General features: G+C 37.1%; 1 pseudogene across 1 annotated transcript in view; it reads left to right on the forward strand.

Moving 5' to 3' along the window:
- Positions 1 to 4796: 4796 nt before the first annotated feature.
- LOC103275600 overlaps positions 4797 to 7055 on the forward strand; it is an 8740-nt pseudogene continuing 6481 nt past the window's right edge. Inside the window, exon 1 of the transcript XR_002481268.1 lies at positions 4797 to 4806. The product of XR_002481268.1 is annotated as a palmitoyltransferase ZDHHC2-like (transcript). The remainder of the gene's footprint in view (positions 4807 to 7055) is intronic.

Here is a 7055-nt window from a genome sequence, read left to right on the forward strand (position 1 = left end):
TAAAAGAAAAAATCCTAAAAGCCCCAAGAGAAAAAGGTCACACTACCTACCAGGGAAGACCAATTAGAATTTCTGCAGATTTATCTGCACAAACACTTCAGGCTAGAAGAGCTTGGAGTCGAACATTCAGAGTTCTGAAAGATAAACAATTTCAACCAAGAATAACCTACCCAGCCAAGCTAAGCTTCATCAGTGAGGGAGAATTAAAATCTTTCCCAGACATCCAATCTCTAAGAACTTGCACTGACTCCAGATCACTTCTACAAGAAACACTTAAGAAAGTATTAAACACAAATAAAAAGAAAAAAAGACTGACCATGTTCTTCACAAGACTACAGGGAAAAGATTGAAAATGCACATGAATCAATGAAAAAAAAAGGAAAACAATAAACAAACAAGTACAACAACCCTATAAGAACCTCATGACATGGACAGACCCTCACATTTCAATAATTAGCCTGAATGTGAGTGGACTAAATGCACCACTGAAAAGACATACAATGGCAAAATGGTTAAAATATCATAAGGCAACAATGTATTGTCTCCAAGAGATTCATCTCACCAGAAAGGACACTCACAGATTTAAAGTAAGAGGATGGGAAGCAAAATTTCAGGCAAATGGAACAAAAAAGAAAGTTGGGGTTGCAATCTTAATCTCAGACAAAATACCTTTTAAACTATCAGAATTTTAAAAGATGAAGAAGAAGGTCACTATATATTGATAAAATGTTCAATCCATCAACAAGAAATATCCATCCTAAACATATATGCACTCAACAAAAAAGAGCACCAGCATTCATAAGGCAGCTACCAGGCAAACTTTAAAAAACAGACTGACTCTAACATATCATAGCTGGGGACTTTAAAACCCCGCTCACAACCCTAGACAGATCATCAAGACAAAAAGTCAGCAAGGAGTCCCAGACCCTCAATGAGACACTTGAATAAATGTACTTATTGACACCTACAGAACACTCCACCCAAAGACCACAGAATATACATTCTACTCATCACCACATGGAACGTAATCCAAGATCAACCACATCATTGGCTATAAAATCAGACATAAACAAATTTTGTAAAATTGAAATTTTGCCATGCATCTTCTCAGACCACAGTGGAATAAAAATAAATATCAACACCAACAAGCTCCCCCCAAAATCAAAAAGACATGAACACTGAATGGCATGATGGTAAACAACTCCTGAGTCAATGACGAAATCAAAACAGAAATTAAAAGGTACCTGGAAACAAATGAAAATGAAGAAACATCTTGCCAAAACCTCTGGGATGCCATGAAAGCAGTAGTGAGAGGGTTATTCATATCTTTACAAACACACATGAAGAAAATGGAAAGATCACAAGTTAACAGCCTAACAAGTCACCTAAGGAAGCTGGAAATGCAAGACCATCAAAACCCTAACTTCAGCAGAGGAATCCAGATCACCCAAATAAAAGCCCAAATCCAGGACATTGAAGACAAAAATACAAGGCGATCAGGGGTATACAGACAGGAAAAGAGGAAGACAAGTTATCTCTCTTTGCAGATGAATTGATTGTATACTCTGAAAACCCGGGAGAATCTGCCAAAAAACCTCCTGGAATTAATAAAGGACTTTGGCAAAGACTCAGGGTATAAAATAAATGTACAAAAGATAATCACATTTCTATACACCAATAATAAACAAATAAAAACCAAAATAAAAAGCACAATTCCATTTACAATAGCCACAATAAAATGAAATACATTGGCATCTTCCTAACCACAGACGTAAAAGTCCTTTACAATGAAAACTACAAAACACTGCTCAAAGAAATCAAAGATGACACAAACAAGTGGAAAAAGATCCCGTGCTCAGGGATTGGAAAAACCAACATTGGTAATATGTCCATTTTACCTAAGGTAATCTACAGATTTAATGCAATATCCATCAAATTACCAGCTACGTTCTTCTCAGATCCAGAAAAAACAATACGGGAATTCATATGGAAACATAAATGACCTAGAATAGCCAAATCACTCCTCAGAGAAAAAAAACAAAACAACAACAAAGCAGGAGGTATCACACTCCTAGACTTTAAACTATACTATAAGGCTACAATAATCAAAACTGCCTGGTATTGGTACAAGAACAGGCATATAGACCAATGGAATAGAATTGAGATTCCAGAAGAAAAACTTCAGTTTCTCAACTAACTCATCTTCGACAAAGCCTCCACCACCCACTACTGGATGAGGAGAACCTATTCAGTAAATGGTGCTGGGAAAACTGGCTGACCACATGCAAAAGATTGAAACAGGTCCCTACCTATCCCCATACACAAAAATTAACTCTAAATGGGTCACAGACCTAAATGTAAAACCTTAAACTGTAAGAAACTTAGAAAATGCAGGACACACCCTTATGGAAGTTGGAACTGGCAACCAATTCTTGATCAAAACCCAAAGTGTCCAGTCCATAAGAGATAAGATAGATAAGTTGGACCTCATTAAACTGACAGGCTTCTGCAAATCCAAAGAAACCATCAAGAGAGCAGGGAGACGGCCCACAGACTGGGAATAAATATTTCCCCACTCCATGTCTGACAAAGGTCTAAAATCAAGGATCTACAAGGAACTCAAATGTGCTGAAAAGAAAAAAACAAACAGCCCCATTACAAAGTGGGCTAAAGATATGAACAGACACTTCTCAAAAGAAGACATATGAGCAGCCAACAGACACATGAAAAAATATTCAGCCTCACTAGTCATCAAGGAGATGCAAATTAAAACTACACTGAGATACCACCTAACTCAAGTCAGAATGGCCGTTATCAATAACTCAAAAAATAATAGATGCTGGAGGGGATGTGGTGAAAAGGGAACACTTCTACATTGTTGGTGAAAGGGTAAACTAGTACAGCCTCTGTGGAAATCAGTGTGGCGATTCCTAAAAGCTTAAACATTGACCTTCCATATGACCACGCAATCCCCCTACTGGGAATATACCCAGAAGTCAGGTCACTCCATAAAAAAGATACCTGCACATGTATGTTTACTGCAGCATTTTTCACAATAGCAAGAACATGGAATCAACCATGCTGCCCATCAAAAGAAGACTGGATAAAAAAATGTGGTACATATACACAATGGAATATTACACAGCCATAAAGAAGAACAAAATCATGAACTTCACAGAAACCTGGATGGACTTAGAGTTTATAATACTGAGTGATCTCTCATAGAAATAAAGAGGTGAGTGTCACATGTTCTCACTCATAAGCGAACCTTGAACAACTGCTGTATTACTGTAGGAAAGGGACTGAAAGTAGCGGGAAACTGTGGGGTGGGGGTGGGGGGTGGGGAGCTGGGATTGAGAGTAGTCGATATCTGCCTGGGGAAGGGGGCACACCTCATCAATAAGGGTACCGGCACAATGACCATTTGTATTCCTAATCCTGAATTGTACCCCACAATTTTCAAATAAAAATTAAAAGAGAGAAAAAAAAGAATTCAAATCCCAAAACACAGAAACCAGCCAGCAATGCCAGATGCCTTACCTGAAGAGGCTGGGTCTTGCAAAACCAGAGAGTGAGCCCCAGCAAGCTGTCAGGCAGAGGCCTGTGGCCTTTGAGGAACAAGAGGGCAACCTCTGTGCTGAGTCTCTACTCCCACTCACAGCGTCTGTCCCCGTGGGGCCCAGGAGGGTGCGCTGTCTCCTAGCCTTGATACCCTGTTGAATCCTTAAAATAAACCTTTATTCCAAAAACACAAAAATGTTGTCTTTAAGGTCAGTCCTAACACTTTCCACACCCATTCTTTCCTCCTGACAAATCATTTCCTGGGCATCCATTTCTGTCCATTTTTTTCCTTTCTGCCCCAAACCAGAAACCGAACTGGAAAAGTCCCAAAAAACCTAAATAAAAATAAATGCCAAAATACAAAACAAAATAATTTTATATAATGTCTTTTCACACACTTCTTTCAGCATTCTCTTTGTAAATTCTGAACCAGAAAATAAGAGTAACTTGATTGTTCCTTCTTATTTACTGTTCAGTGTTCACTGCTTATTTGCTGAATTAGTCTATATACCCTAGGATAAGTCTAAACCAAAATTTCAATAAGGAAAATTATGGGGAAAAAACCAAGACTATAGATTGGAAATCTTGATAAATAAGGTGGTTGGAACATAGTAAGTACTCACTAAAAGCATCATAGTTAAACTTTTACTAGTTTTTTATTATCCCCATCTGATCATACAAATGAAACTAGGTTACTAGAGAGATATCATTAGGTACAATTATGAGTCAATTAAATACAAAGACTTTTCATAGGAACACATACAATGCTTATTACTGGCATCTACATTTGAGCACTAACTGTGTGCTAGGGATTAGGCTAAGCATTTTATTAAAGTATATTTAATCCTCACAACCCCTTGTAAGGTAAATTCTATATTCATTTCCACAGGGTTGTTAGGGAAACTGAGACAGATGGATAACTTGCCCCAGGGTGTACTGCTAGAGAATAGCAGAGCTATGTCTGAACTCAGACTGCTCAACTCTATAGCCTAAGCATTTAACCACTCTGCCACCAATCACCAGGCAACTTATTAGACCAGTCAAGGATAAGAACATCATCTACTGTTAAAAGCGAGTCAGGGACAGTTGCCACTGTCCTCACAACCACTTTATAAGGTAGGTACTTACCAATATAAACTCCTTCTTTGCAGAGTCATGCAAATAAAGTTCTGCCACTTCAGCCTCAGAGGCAACAAGTCATCGAAAAATAATCCTTAGCCGAGGGTCTGTTGTGCATGGCTCCATGTCAGTATTTGTAATTAGCAGAGTCTTTCCACCTTGCCCCAAACCTAACACTTAAACAATATAACATAAAACTCATCAATTCGACTCTCAATATGCTGGCTGCCAAGTATACACAAATATTTTTCATTCTTAAGATTCCAATGAATGTTGGAAAAAAATCCATCTTTTATTCACACCAGCATCAACTAAAACGTGTTTTGTCTTTTTTTTAAAAAGGGCAAAATAATGCTAAAACAAAGGAACAACTCTGATCATTTACTGATAACAAACATGTAAAACACTTTTTTTTTTTTTTTTTTGAGTTGGAGACTTACTTCGTCGCCCCGACCGGAGTGCAGTGGCACGCTGCCGGCCACTGCAGCCTCAATCTGCTGGACTCCGGCGATCCTTCAGCCTCAGCCTTCCAAGTAGCTGGAATTACAGGTGTGCACTACCACGCCCAGGTATCATCAGTTTTTAGGTTTCATGTCTGGACCAACCTGTCTGATGTTGGAAGGATAAATTGTCCTCATACAAATCTCCTTCTAAACCAAGACTGCTCCAGCTACCATTACTGTTCCCATTACTGCCAGAGGAAGAAAAGAACAGAGCTGAACTAGAAAATGAATCATAAAGAAGACCATTTTACTTGGAACAGCATCTGTCCTTGATAACCGCAGATGTTCTGAAGCTGTCACAGTGGAGTGGAACATCCATAGAGGTAAAGAGGGACCAGCACTGCTATTCTAAAAGGTACTTGACAGGGTTGGAGATTCAGGAGTCTTTTCTTTGTCCTCAATAGATTATAAAAATTATTCTATAATTTCCGGCTACTTGGAAGGTTGAGGCGGAAGGATCACCGGAGCCCAGCAGGTCGAGGTTGTGGTGGCCAGGAGCGGCCACTGCACTCCAGTCTGGGCGACAGAGTGAGACTACAACTAAAAAAAAAAAATTATTCTATACTTACATATATTTTACAGATTAAAACAACAGAATGGTTTTTAGGACAGCTAATGGATGCATGAAGTAAGAAGTTTCACAATAAATTAATGTCTTAGAGTTAATGTCTTATTCTAAATTCATTCTTTCAAATAGCTAAGGCTTAATCAACCATTACACTTGTCTGGCTGGCCAGTTACTAATGCCACACACAGGTAACTTCTTCCACTAGGTCAGAAAAAAAGAAGAAAGCAACTATATTGTAAGACTGCAGCAAAGTAAATTTTTAAAAAAGCAACCGTGTTCAGAAACAAAATTAAATTCAATTTTTCAGATTACAACCTCCAACAGGGAAGGGGGGTGGGATTGGCAGTTGAGGGAAACTGCTAGGGGAGGGAGGGGGATATACCTCATCAACAAGAATCCATGCATGTTCAATGTTTATATACCAAACCCTGAATTGTACCCCACATCTCTATAATAAATAGTAATAATAAAATAATATGTATTTTAAAATAAAATAATAAAAGAAAAAATGTAAAAAAATTCTAATCATTCCTAATTATTAAAATCATTAGTAAGCACATTAGTTTGCAGTGATAGCAGTTACAGTTCTCAGTATTAGGCTAGGCAACTATAAAAATTAATATTTACACAAACCAAAATTCTGGTTCTAAAAAATGAAATAACATAAAATTATTTCATGTGTATCAGTAAATGTTGACATGGTTACTAAAAAAAAAGGTGATTAAAATTCAAAACCACTTCTGAGTAATTTCAAATAATTTACATATCCATATTAACTTTAACACTACCAAACTGTCACAAGACATAAAGTATTTGAAAATGAAAGTTAAAACTGAGTAGGGTCTTTTAAGCATATTTTCAGATAAATATAGCTCTATTATAAAGTCACTAAAACAACCAGAGTTTTGCCCATGTAAGGCTGTTGTCAGACAAACAAATAAATGAGAAAATATACAAATAAAGAATGGAAAGACATCTGTGAACCAAAAAGAAAGAGAAAATTAATTATCTCAAATGCTGTATTTATTTCCATTAATATAACAATTAAACAAAGAAAAAATATAAAATTAAACTTCTACCCATAGCAATGATTCCTCTACTTAATAGTAAAGATCCATCAACAAAGTATTATGCAAACATGAAAAAATCCAGCTAAACAAAGTAAAGGACTAAAACTTCAAACTCTAACCTCATCCTTTCCTCCCCCAACCATGTTTTGTATATCAAAATGGGTCAGATTTAAAGCCAGTTATTTATAAAATACCACTTCTAACTAGGGTGACCAAATACATTTTTAATTAATT

Source organism: Carlito syrichta, unplaced genomic scaffold (genome assembly GCF_000164805.1).
Source record: "Carlito syrichta isolate Samal-C Ts95f unplaced genomic scaffold, Tarsius_syrichta-2.0.1 Scaffold315588, whole genome shotgun sequence".
Lineage (NCBI taxonomy): Eukaryota > Metazoa > Chordata > Mammalia > Primates > Tarsiidae > Carlito > Carlito syrichta.